Consider the following 12611-nt stretch of genomic DNA (forward strand, 5'->3'; position numbering starts at 1 on the left):
GGTTCAACACGTGAGCCATACAAGGCACGTGTGTCACATTGCCCTGACGATGGCCCGCAGCCAGGTTTGCATCATTACCGCACACGGCTGTTAAGTCACCAACGGAGTACGCTCCGTCAATTTGTACTCCGGTCGCCAGGTGACAACGTGTTCCTTTCATGCATAGTGCTGATGATGGGAGAGGAGTCGATGCCAGCGGCGCAGGTGGACGCAGGTTATGCTCACCCACTGGGCTGCATTACCTTGACAGATGCAGAATCTCTGGCTGAATGTAGCTGGTGGATATCTCACAGATGAAATACCATCATTCAGATACAACCAATGGGAAGACACCACACCTTTTTTTATGCCCATCCTGTCTGCAGACCACTGCCAGACATAGCTATGAACCTCTGGTTAATTTTACCCCCAGTTCAGTTTTATGATTTTGTGTGCTTGTTACCTGACTACGTTTCCTGCTTGCTGTTTATGTACCTTGTTGGCCGATCCGCATTTCACCTCCGCTTGTTTTCTGATTAAGTCCTGGCCGTCCCATTCTGTTCCTGTTCCTCAATTAATGTTTTGACCCTGCCTGACTACTATTCTCTGGAACTGCAGCCTTCCACAGGTATTAATCACCTTGGGCCCTGTGTAATTCCTAATCCCTGTATAGGGGTTAAAGGGTTTCAGGGTTCTAGGGGTCCTGCTTGGTGAGTGGCTTCCCTCTAGCCTATCATTTACAGCCCATCTGAGTGTGTGGATCAAGGAAGGCGTTACACCGTGCTCTCTGCAGAAGGCCATGTGGGCCAGGATAGTGCTTTAAAAATTGCTGGACAACCAGGTTCAACACGTGAACCACACAAGGCACGTGTGTCACATTGTCACAGCGAAGGGCCGCACCCATGTTTGCATCATTGTTGCACCCGGCCTTCCCTGGCTGCTGGTTGAGTGGAGACAACCATTGATGAAACTCGGTCTCCAGAGCTAACCGTCCACAACTTCTCAGCGGTGTGACTCACATTTCCCATACATTTCAAAGTAAACCTTTGACCGCCTGATGCATTGAGCTCTGCTGCCAGCATAGTAAGGAGGTGTGTGGTAGTCCTTGTGCGCAGTTACAAGGAAGGGTGGCCTGACCACACAGGGTTTGCGCCAAGGTGGAGGACCCACACGAGGTTGAAGAGGCAGAAGCAGTGTATTAACTTCTACATACAGAAGAAGGATTGACACAACTCGTGGGGACGGCAAGACTTGTACAGCAGACCCTTCTCCATCTCTCCCCACAGTAACCCATTGCCCAGTCAGCGACATGTAACGCCCCTGTCCATGCTTACTGGGCCAATTATCTGTGGTGAAATCCACCCTGTCACACAGAGTTTCTCAAGGAATCAGTGATGTTTAGTGCGACATGCTGGTGTAGCGCGTGCACGCCTTTGTTGGAGAAAGAGTGGCGCCTGGGCATCGGCTCTTGGGGCACTGCGATGGGCATAAGGTCTCAAAAATCCTCGGTTAAAAAGGTTGGAAAGGCAGCATTTTGATAGCCAACAGTTTCCAGATGCTGAAAGTCAACCTCTAAGCCATGTCATGCCCTTCTAAAAGCATGTAAAACACAGTAAGGGGACTCCAACCACAGTCTCCCTCGTTGCCACTAATTGGGCCACACACACCCCACTTGACTGGCATCAGTTGACCTTCCCTTTTGAAAAAGAAAAAGATGCTTGGCATGAAGCACTCTCAAAAATACGCGTGCCTTTCCCGTCCCCTGGCTGACCCAGGGGAAGAAAAGTCCTCTGAGAGCCATGACTTGTTCATCTTGGTTCTTTTAGAAACACAGCGAGGGGACTCCAACCACAGTCTCCCTCGTTGCCACTAATTGGGCCACACACACCCCACTTGACTGGCATCAGTTGACCCCCCCTTTTGAAAAAGAAAAAGATGCTTGGCATGAAGCACTCTCAAAAATACGCGTGCCTTTCCCGTCCCCTGGATGACCCAGGGGAAGAAAAGTCCTCTGAGAGCCATGACTTGTTCATCTTGGTTCTTTTAGAAACACAGCGAGGGGACTCCAACCACAGTCTCCCTCGTTTCCACTAACTGGGCCACACACACCCCACTTGACTGGCATCAGTTGACCTTCCCTTTTGAAAAAGAAAAAGATGCTTTGCATGAAGCACTCTCAAAAATACGCGTGCCTTTCCCGTCCCCTGGCTGACCCAGGGGAAGAAAAGTCCTCTGAGAGCCATGACTTGTTCATCTTGGTTCTTTTAGAAACACAGCGAGGGGACTCCAACCACAGTCTCCCTCGTTTCCACTAATTGGGCCACACACACCCCACTTGACTGGCATCAGTTGACCCCCCCTTTTGAAAAAGAAAAAGATGCTTGGCATGAAGCACTCTCAAAAATACGCGTGCCTTTCCCGTCCCCTGGATGACCCAGGGGAAGAAAAGTCCTCTGAGAGCCATGACTTGTTCATCTTGGTTCTTTTAGAAACACAGCGAGGGGACTCCAACCACAGTCTCCCTCGTTTCCACTAACTGGGCCACACACACCCCACTTGACTGGCATCAGTTGACCTTCCCTTTTGAAAAAGAAAAAGATGCTTTGCATGAAGCACTCTCAAAAATACGCGTGCCTTTCCCGTCCCCTGGCTGACCCAGGGGAAGAAAAGTCCTCTGAGAGCCATGACTTGTTCATCTTGGTTCTTTTAGAAACACAGCGAGGGGACTCCAACCACAGTCTCCCTCGTTTCCACTAATTGGGCCACACACACCCCACTTGACTGGCATCAGTTGACCCCCCCTTTTGAAAAAGAAAAAGATGCTTGGCATGAAGCACTCTCAAAAATACGCGTGCCTTTCCCGTCCCCTGGATGACCCAGGGGAAGAAAAGTCCTCTGAGAGCCATGACTTGTTCATCTTGGTTCTTTTAGAAACACAGCGAGGGGACTCCAACCACAGTCTCCCTCGTTGCCACTAATTGGGCCACACACACCCCACTTGACTGGCATCAGTTGACCCCCCCTTTTGAAAAAGAAAAAGATGCTTGGCATGAAGCACTCTCAAAAATACGCGTGCCTTTCCCGTCCCCTGGATGACCCAGGGGAAGAAAAGTCCTCTGAGAGCCATGACTTGTTCATCTTGGTTCTTTTAGAAACACAGCGAGGGGACTCCAACCACAGTCTCCCTCGTTGCCACTAATTGGGCCACACACACCCCACTTGACTGGCATCAGTTGACCCCCCCTTTTGAAAAAGAAAAAGATGCTTGGCATGAAGCACTCTCAAAAATACGCGTGCCTTTCCCGTCCCCTGGATGACCCAGGGGAAGAAAAGTCCTCTGAGAGCCATGACTTGTTCATCTTGGTTCTTTTTTCAAAAGCGAGGGGACTCCAACCACAGTCTCCCTCGTTGCCACTAATTGGGCCAAACACACCGCACTTGACTGACATCACTTGACCCCCCTTTTCAAAATGAAAAAGATGCTTTGCATGAAGCACTCTCAAAAATACACGTGCATTTCGCCTCCCCTGGCTGACCCAGGGGAAGAAAAGTCCTCTGAGAGCCATGTCCACATTGTCAGTGGACAGACACATGTGCTTATCTGCCAGCAGACCCCCAGCAGCACTGAAGACAGGTTCCGAGAGAACGCTGGCGGCAGGACACGACAAGATCCCCAAGGCGTACGTGGCGAGCTCAGGCAATTTAGCAAGATTGGAAGCCTAAAATGAGCAGGGCTCAAGTTGCACAATAATGGAATCGATGTTTCCTTGCATATACTCATATATCTGTGTGTCCTCCTCTTTTTCCTTGTCCAGCTCTTTTGTTTTCGCATGAGTATATGTCCTTGTCACTTTCCCATGTGTTGTGAGTTGTTTGTCACCTTTTGGACACCTTTGAGGGTGTTTTCTAGGTGTTTTTCTGTGTTTGTGATTGCCTGCCATTGTTTCCTATGCAGTTCGAGTTCGGTTCGTCGAACGTTCGACGAGCCGAACTCGAACGGGAGCTCCGTTCGGCGAACCGACCTCGAGCCGAACCGGGACCGGTTCGCTCATCTCTAGTCAAGTGTGATGGAGGGGCACGTTGACTCTGCTTCAGCTGGATGTGCGTCCAAGGGAACACATCCAGCTGAAAAATAATATAATCCGATAACACACAATACCTGCCTGTAGAACTTTACCTTAAAGGTAATGTGGCAGTAAATCAATAGAGGGTATAAAAAATGACCTGCAGTTTCTTATTTTATTAAATCTTTTGCATTGTTTAATTTCATTGCCTGTGTTGTATTTACTCCATCATCTGTCAAAGGAAATATAGAGGATTTTCATGTTTCTGATAACAAATGCTCTAGAAAAGCATTATGGTATCCCGCAAAATGATATCCAGCAAAATCTGCACGCCAAAATCCAAATGCCCCCTTTCCTCTGAGCTCCACAGTGTAGCTAAACTACATTTAGCATCCACATGATTCACATTTCTATAGTGAGGAGAGCCTGCTTAATTTATCCAGTGCTTGTCTCCAGACGCACGAGCTGGGCACAATGTATGGGCACTACAATGTACAGGCACTATAATGTTCTGCGCACTACAATGGCAGATTTGCAATTTTCAATCAGCAACATCCATTACTGTTTGTTTCTCCAAAACACCCATGGAGTCAAAATTGTCACTACACTTGTGAATAAATTCCCAGAGGGGCGTAATTTCTAAAATGGGGTCACTTGAGGGTGGATTCTGATCTGTATATGGACTCTAAACCAAAGAGAAAAATTGTATGAAAAATACCCTGAATAATAATGAATAAAATGCAAGTGCTTAATAACAGGGTACATAGTATATACATTTTTCCAAAAGAGTAAGAAGCCATCCCACCTCGTCACGGTGTACCCATCTGGGACGGTCCCTAACCAACTAAAGTTAAACCATTGTATATACCTGACTTGTGTCTATCAAAACTCCAATGTGAATGGTAACAAGTGGTCGGCTGGGTCCCAGACTAAATACACAACAAAGTGGGAATCAATTGGTTGTTCAGCCTCAGTATAAGGCTGGTTTCACATCAGTGTTTGCATGCGTTTGTGTGCGATAGTGGCAAGATCCGGTGAGTTGCAGTTTACCTGTTATCAAAAACGCAATTTGTTGCGTTTTTCACCTCCATCCAAAAACTGCAACTCACTGGATCCTGTACAGTGCGGCAGTAGCTGCAATGTATTTCAATGGGCGCCGGATCCGTTTTTAACAGTTGTGGTTGTATGCTGCAGGAAGGATCCTGTTTGCTGTACAAAACATATCGTGAATATCACTCTCACACACTCTTACTCTCACATTCACTTACACAGTTACTCACACACACTCACTCACAGTCACACTCACTTACACGCACTTACACTCACACTCACTCACATTCTCACTCACACCCACACCCACACTCACACCCTTGTCCAGAGCTGCATCCACGCTGTCATGGCAGATTCAGCTCACTCCCGATCACTTGACTTTAATGCCAGCCCAGCCTCATCCAGCTCATTCCCGACCACGATTCATAAACTGCAAGTCACAGGATCTAGTAAATAACACTTGCGTTTGCATGCGTTCAACTCAAATTCAACAGGATCCAGTAACATGCAGTTTGCGTTTTTTTTCCTCAAGGCAAAAAAACGCTGATGTGAAACCAGCCGAAGGCTGCTTTCACACATCCGGTTTTAGCAGTGCGGCTCAATCCAGCTCAAAAACCTATGCAACGGATGCGGCGAAAAAAAGGAATCCGTTGCATAAGTTTTTCCATGCGGCCCGTCCGTTTTTTGACAGATGCGGCTTGATACTGAGCATGCGCAGTGCAAGAAACCGCATCCGGCAGCCAGATGCGTTTTTTGCCGCAGGACGCCGTATCCGGCGTCCATAGGCTTGCATTTTAAATTGCGCCGCATCGCGCCAGATCCGGCACGATGCGGTTTTTTCGCCGCACAAAAAAACGTGCCAGGCAACGTTCCATCCAGCCGCCGCATGGGCTAAATATGCTGCATCCGGCAAAAAACGGACGCAACGCAAGGCCATGCGGCACAATACGGCGCTAATGCAAGTCTATGGGGAAAAAACGCAACCGGCGACAAAAAAAAAAGGTTGAGTTTTTCTGCAAAGCGCCAAATTGTGCCACTCAGCAAAAACCGGATGTGTGAAAGCAGCCTTAGGAGGGCTGCGCCCCCAACTTGCAATAAAGCAAGATAGCAGACAAAAGCACCAAAAAACTGAGCTGTAACAAAAAAAAAACAATAAACATGCAACGTTCCAAGCATGCAATGGTTTTAACTTTAGTTGGTAAGAGACCGTCCCAGATAGGTACACCTTGACGAGGTGGGATGGCTTCTTAACTTTTTGCAAAAATGTATATACTAAGTACCCTGTTATTAAGCACTGGCATTTTATTCATTATTATTCAGGGTATTTTTCATACAATTTTTCTCTTTGTTTTTTTCTTGTCCAGAGGCTGCCATTTGCATGCTTGGAACGTTGCATGTTTACTGTTTTTTTTTTTTTTTGTTACAGCTCAGTTTTTTGGTGTTTTTTGTCTGTATATGGAGTCTGGAAATTATTCTAGGAAAATCTGTGCTCCAAGGGTCAAATAGCACTCCTTTCTTCCAGAGTCTTACCATGTGGCTAAGCAGTACTGTACAGCCATATTTGGGGTACTGCCTCGCAGAAATGTTGTGACACATTGTGGTGCCATTATTACCCATTGCTTGTGTGAAAATTTAAAATCTGGGGCTAAAACAAAATTTTTGTTGTAAAAATGTAATTATTTTTTCTTCACCGCCGAAGGGTATAAAATTCTGTGAGGCACATGTGAGGTTAATATGATCACTGCACCCCTAGATGAATTAATTGAGAGGTGTATTTTGTAAAATGAGGTCACTCATGTTCCGCAGCAAACCATAATAGCAAGATCTGCTCTACAAACTGTGTGGTCTATTTCCTGTTAGCCATTATAAAAATTAAAAACTTGGGTGTAAAACAACATTTTAGTGGTAAAAATGTAACTATTCTTTCCTCACCAGCCAATGGTATAACATTCTGTGAAACTGTGAAGCACTTGTGATGTCATTCTCACTGCAGCCCTAGATAAATTAATTGAGGGGTGTAGTTTGTAAAGTAGGGTCACTTTTGGGGGGGTTGTTCTGCTCTTTTGACACTTCAGTGACTCTGCCAATGAGACGTGGCACTCCCCAATCCATTTCAGCAAAATCTACACTCCAATATGGTGCTTTTTCCCATCTGAGCTGTGCATACTCAGGAAAAACTGCATAATAAATTGTACCATTTGTGGGGTTAAAGCCTGCTTTACACCTTGCAATTACGCATACGATATCATATGCGATCGTACCCGCCCCCATCGTATGTGCGGCACGTTCAATTTGTTGACCGTGTTGCACAAACGATTATTTCCCGTCACACGTACTTACCTTCCATACGACCTCGATGTGGGCGGCAAACATCCACTTCCTGGAGTGGGAGGGACGTTCAGCGTCACATCGACGTCACGCGGCAGCCGGCCAATAGAAGCAGAGGGGTGGAGATGAGCGGGACGTAAACATCCCGCCCACCTCCTTCCTTCCACATTGCCGGCGGGAGCCGCAGGACGCTGGTAAGATATGTTCATCGTTCCCGGGGTGTCACACACTGCGATGTGTGCTGCCTCAGGAACATTGAACAACCTGACGTACAATTTTTAGCTTTTGAACGACGTGCATGCGATGAACGATTTTTCGTTCAATCTCAATCGCACGTAGGTTTTACACACTACAATATTACTTACGATGCCGGATGTGTGTCACTTACGACGTGACCCCGCCGACACATCGTAAGATTTATTGTAGCGTGTAAAGCCCGCTTAAACCTAGAACGCGCAACCATAGAAAACAAAGTAACTTAGCAGGCTTGCGATACCCCAGGTATGCGTTCTAGGGTTAACCACTTCACGACGGGCAGATTTTGCGCTTTCCGTTTTTTTTTTTCATTTTCCTTCTTCCAAGAGCTTTTTTTATTTTTCAGCCAATCTGGTCACTTGAGGGCTTTTTTTTTTGCAGACCGAGCTGCACTTTTAAATGAAACCATGACGTTTACCATGCAGTGTACTGAAAAATGTTAAAAAAATTCTAAATGTGGAAAAATTGCAAAAAAAGTGCGATATTGTTTTTGAGATATTTTATTTAAGGTGTTCATTATATGGTAAAACTGATGTGTTGGTGTGATGCCTCAGGTTGGTTCGAGTTTGTAGACACCAAACATGTATAGGTTTACTTTTATATAAGTGGTTAAAAAAAATCAGAAGTTTTGTCCGAAAAACTAGTGTATGTTTTGCGCCATTTTCCACAACCCGTAGCGTTCTCATTTTTCGGGATCTATCGCTCAATGATGGCTTATTTTTTGCATCTCGAACTGACGTTTTTAACGGTACCATTTTTGCGCTGATGCTACGTTTTGATCGCCTGTTATTGCATTTTGCACAACATATGCAGCGACCAAAAAATGTAATTTTGGCGTTTGGATTTTTTTTGCTGCTACGCCGTTTACCAATCAGATTAATTGATTTTATATTTTGATAGATTGGGCATTTCTGAACCCGGTTATACCCAATGTGTGTTTTTTTTAAATTTTTGTAACCCTTTAATTTTCAATGAGGCGAAAGGGGGCAATTTGAACTTTTAGGTTTTTTTAAAAAAAAAATTTAATTTTTCAAAACTTTTTAAAACTTTTTTTATTTTACTAGTCCCACTAGGGGGCTATAAGGATCAGCAGTCTGATCGCTTATTTATTTCTCCCGATCAGAGCAGCACCGCTCAGATAGGGAGAAATTATCATCTCCTGTACCCTACAGTACTCGACTGCTGGTTACAGGACCTAAGTCACGTGAGCTACAGGAGTCATCACATGACTGTGTGCTACCATGACAACCATCGGATGGATCCACATGATCACATCACATGACTACCGGTGGCGGCCTGTGAGTATGAGATTACCACGATCGCCGTTAAAATGGCGCTGTCACATCTTGACAGCACCATTTAAGAGGTTAACAGGTATGGGTGTATAGCGATTCCACTCATACCTGCAAGGCACACATGTCAGCTGTACAAATCAGCTGACATGTGCGCGGATCCCCACTGACAGCCCGCAGCAGCTGGTGGGAATTAACACTATGACTGCTAGGACGTAAAGGGCATTTTACACGCTGCGATATCGCTATCGATATCGCTAGCGAGCGTACCCACCCCCGTCAGTTGTGCGTCACAGGCAAATCGCTGCCCGTGGCGCACAACATCGCTAACACCCGTCACACATACTTACCTGCCTAGCGACGTCCTGTGGCTGGCGAACCGCCTCCTTTCTAAGGGGGCGGTTAGTTCAGCGTCACAGCGACGTCACTAAGCAGCCGCTCAATAGAAGCAGAGGAGTGGAGATGAGGGGGACGAACATCCCACCCATCTCCTTCCTTCCTCATTGCGGGTGGCCGCAGGTACGAGCTTGTTCCTCAGTCCTGCGGTGTCACATGTAGCGATGTGTGCTGCCGCAGGGACGACGAACAACCTGCGTCCTGCAACAGCAACGATAATCGGGAATGGAACGATGCGTCAACGATCAACAATAAGGTAAGTAATTTTGATAGTCAACGACGTTGCTAACGATGCCGGTTGTGCGTCACGAATTCTGTGACCCCCAACGACATCTCATTAGCGATGTCGTTGCGTGTAAAGCGGCCTTAAGATTACTGCCCGCGGTCGTTAAGGGGTTAAAGCAAGATTTTATTGGAGAAAAAATGGAAATTTTAATCTACTCAGCTTATTGTTATACAATTTTGTGAATCATCTGATGGTTAAAAATTAGTGATGAGCGAGTACTAAAAAGCTCGGGTGCTCGAAGCTCGGGCCGAGCCTCCCAAGATACTCGTGTACTCGGCCCGAGCAACGAGCCCAATGTTATCCTATGGGAGACCCGAGTATTTTTGTGAAATGACCACCGGCAGCATGTAGAAACCCTAAAAATGTCACAAAAGTCTCCGAAGAGTGCTCAAATGACATGGCAACAGCATGGGGAAGACCCCTTGAAGCATTTATCACTCAAAAGTCACAGCTGTGAACAATTTAGTCCGCGTTTTACGCCATTTTTACGGACTCACCAGAAAACCTTCCAAAATGACACCAAAATGAATTTTCATGGCGGAAATGTTAAGGGCACATAACCAATAGTGAGATAGAGCTAATGTATGTTACTTTTTGAGATTACTACATGAAAGATTTTACGTAAAACATTGTGTGGCACTCCGATGTCCCTGAGAAGAGACGTACATAAAGGCCTCTGAGTCTAATGTGCCCATTTTGAGGAAGTGAGTCTTTGTAGTATTTTCCTTTGCCAGGGCAGTCCAAAATTGTGAGGTTCACCAATGCCCCTGCATACAGACGTGCATGAGGGCCTGTAAACCTGAAGTGCCCATTGTAAGGAAGTGGGTCTATTGTAGTATAGCCCTTAGGCAGGGCAGCCAAAAATTGTGAGGCTCCACGTTGTCCCTGGATAGAGACGTGCATGAGGGCCTGTAAACCTGAAGTGCCCATTGGAAGGAAGTGGGTCTATTGTAGTATAGCCCTTAGGCAGGGCAGCCAAAAATTGGGAGGCTCCACGTTGTCCCTGGATAGAGACGTGCATGAGGGCCTGTAAACCTGAAGTGCCCATTGTAAGGAAGTGGGTCTATTGTAGTATAGCCCTTAGGCAGGGCAGCCAAAAATTGGGAGGCTCCACGTTGTCCCTGGATAGAGACGTGCATGAGGGCCTGTAAACCTGAAGTGCCCATTGGAAGGAAGTGGGTCTATTGTAGTATAGCCCTTAGGCAGGGCAGCCAAAAATTGGGAGGCTCCACGTTGTCCCTGGATAGAGACGTGCATGAGGGCCTGTAAACCTGAAGTGCCCATTGGAAGGAAGTGGGTCTATTGTAGTATAGCCCTTAGGCAGGGCAGCCAAAAATTGGGAGGCTCCACGTTGTCCCTGGATAGAGACGTGCATGAGGGCCTGTAAACCTGAAGTGCCCATTGGAAGGAAGTGGGTCTATTGTAGTATAGCCCTTAGGCAGGGCAGCCAAAAATTGGGAGGCTCCACGTTGTCCCTGGATAGAGACGTGCATGAGGGCCTGTAAACCTGAAGTGCCCATTGGAAGGAAGTGGGTCTATTGTAGTATAGCCCTTAGGCAGGGCAGCCAAAAATTGGGAGGCTCCACGTTGTCCCTGGATAGAGACGTGCATGAGGGCCTGTAAACCTGAAGTGCCCATTGGAAGGAAGTGGGTCTATTGTAGTATAGCCCTTAGGCAGGGCAGCCAAAAATTGGGAGGCTCCACGTTGTCCCTGGATAGAGACGTGCATGAGGGCCTGTAAACCTGAAGTGCCCATTGGAAGGAAGTGGGTCTATTGTAGTATAGCCCTTAGGCAGGGCAGCCAAAAATTGGGAGGCTCCACGTTGTCCCTGGATAGAGACGTGCATGAGGGCCTCAAAACATTAAGTGTCCATTGTCAGGAAGTGGGTCTTTTGTAGTATAGCCCTTTGGCAGGGCAGCCAAAAATTGGGAGGCTCCACGTTGTCCCTGGATAGAGACGTGCATGAGGGCCTCAAAACATTGTTCCCATTGCAAAGGAGCGGGTCTCCTGTCGTTGTAATGTCCATTCTGCAAAGAATGGGCGAAAAAATTTACCACTGGGGGTATACCTGAAACAAAGGCCTAACTCTTGTAACGGTCATCATGGTGGCGCATGAGGAGAAGGAGGAGCAGTCCAGCGATTATCCAAAGTCCAGAAGTGTGTACCCATGGGTGACTGGAGGTACATGGCAAATTCCCGTTACAAACTTTAAATTCCGCTCTCATTTGCTGGTGGTGTGGTGAAGTCTGGCCCAATCCAACCCTTGTTCATCTTGATCAGAGTCAGCCTGTCAGCATTTTCAGTTGACAGGCGGGTGCGTTTATCTGTAATGATTCCACCTGCGGCACTAAAAACACGCTCTGACAAAACGCTAGCGGCAGGGCAGGCCAGGACTTCCAAGGCGTAGAGAGCCAATTCATGCCACGTGTCCACCTTGGATACCCAATAATTGTAAGGCACAGAGGAATGTCGGAGTACAGTTGTTCGATCTGCAAGGTACTCCTTGAGCATCTGGGCAAACTTAGGATTTCTTGTGGCACTACCCCGCACCTCAGGGGCTGTGGTACGTGAGGGGCTGAGAAAACTGTCCCACATCTTAAAGACTGTTCCCCTACCTCTGGCGGATTGGACTTGTGCCTCTCTCGGCTGTACGCCTTGGTTGTCCACTGATTCCTGACCTATGCCGCTAGCGTTTTGTGAGGGGAATGCTTTGCCTACTTCCGTGACTATGGCCTTCCGGAACTGCTGCATTTTGGTTGACCTCTCCGCCTCGGGAATAAGAGACATAAAGTTCTCCTTGTAGCGTGGGTCTAACAGTGTTACCAACCAGTAATGATTGTCGGCCAAGATGTTCTTAACGCGAGGGTCACGAGACAGGCAGCTTACCATAAAGTCAGCCATGTGCGCCAGACTCTTAACAGCCAGGACTTCAGTAGCCTGACCAACACGTTGACTGAACA

Source organism: Anomaloglossus baeobatrachus, chromosome 5, assembly GCF_048569485.1.
Source record: "Anomaloglossus baeobatrachus isolate aAnoBae1 chromosome 5, aAnoBae1.hap1, whole genome shotgun sequence".
In the NCBI taxonomy this organism is placed as follows: Eukaryota; Metazoa; Chordata; class Amphibia; order Anura; family Aromobatidae; genus Anomaloglossus; species Anomaloglossus baeobatrachus.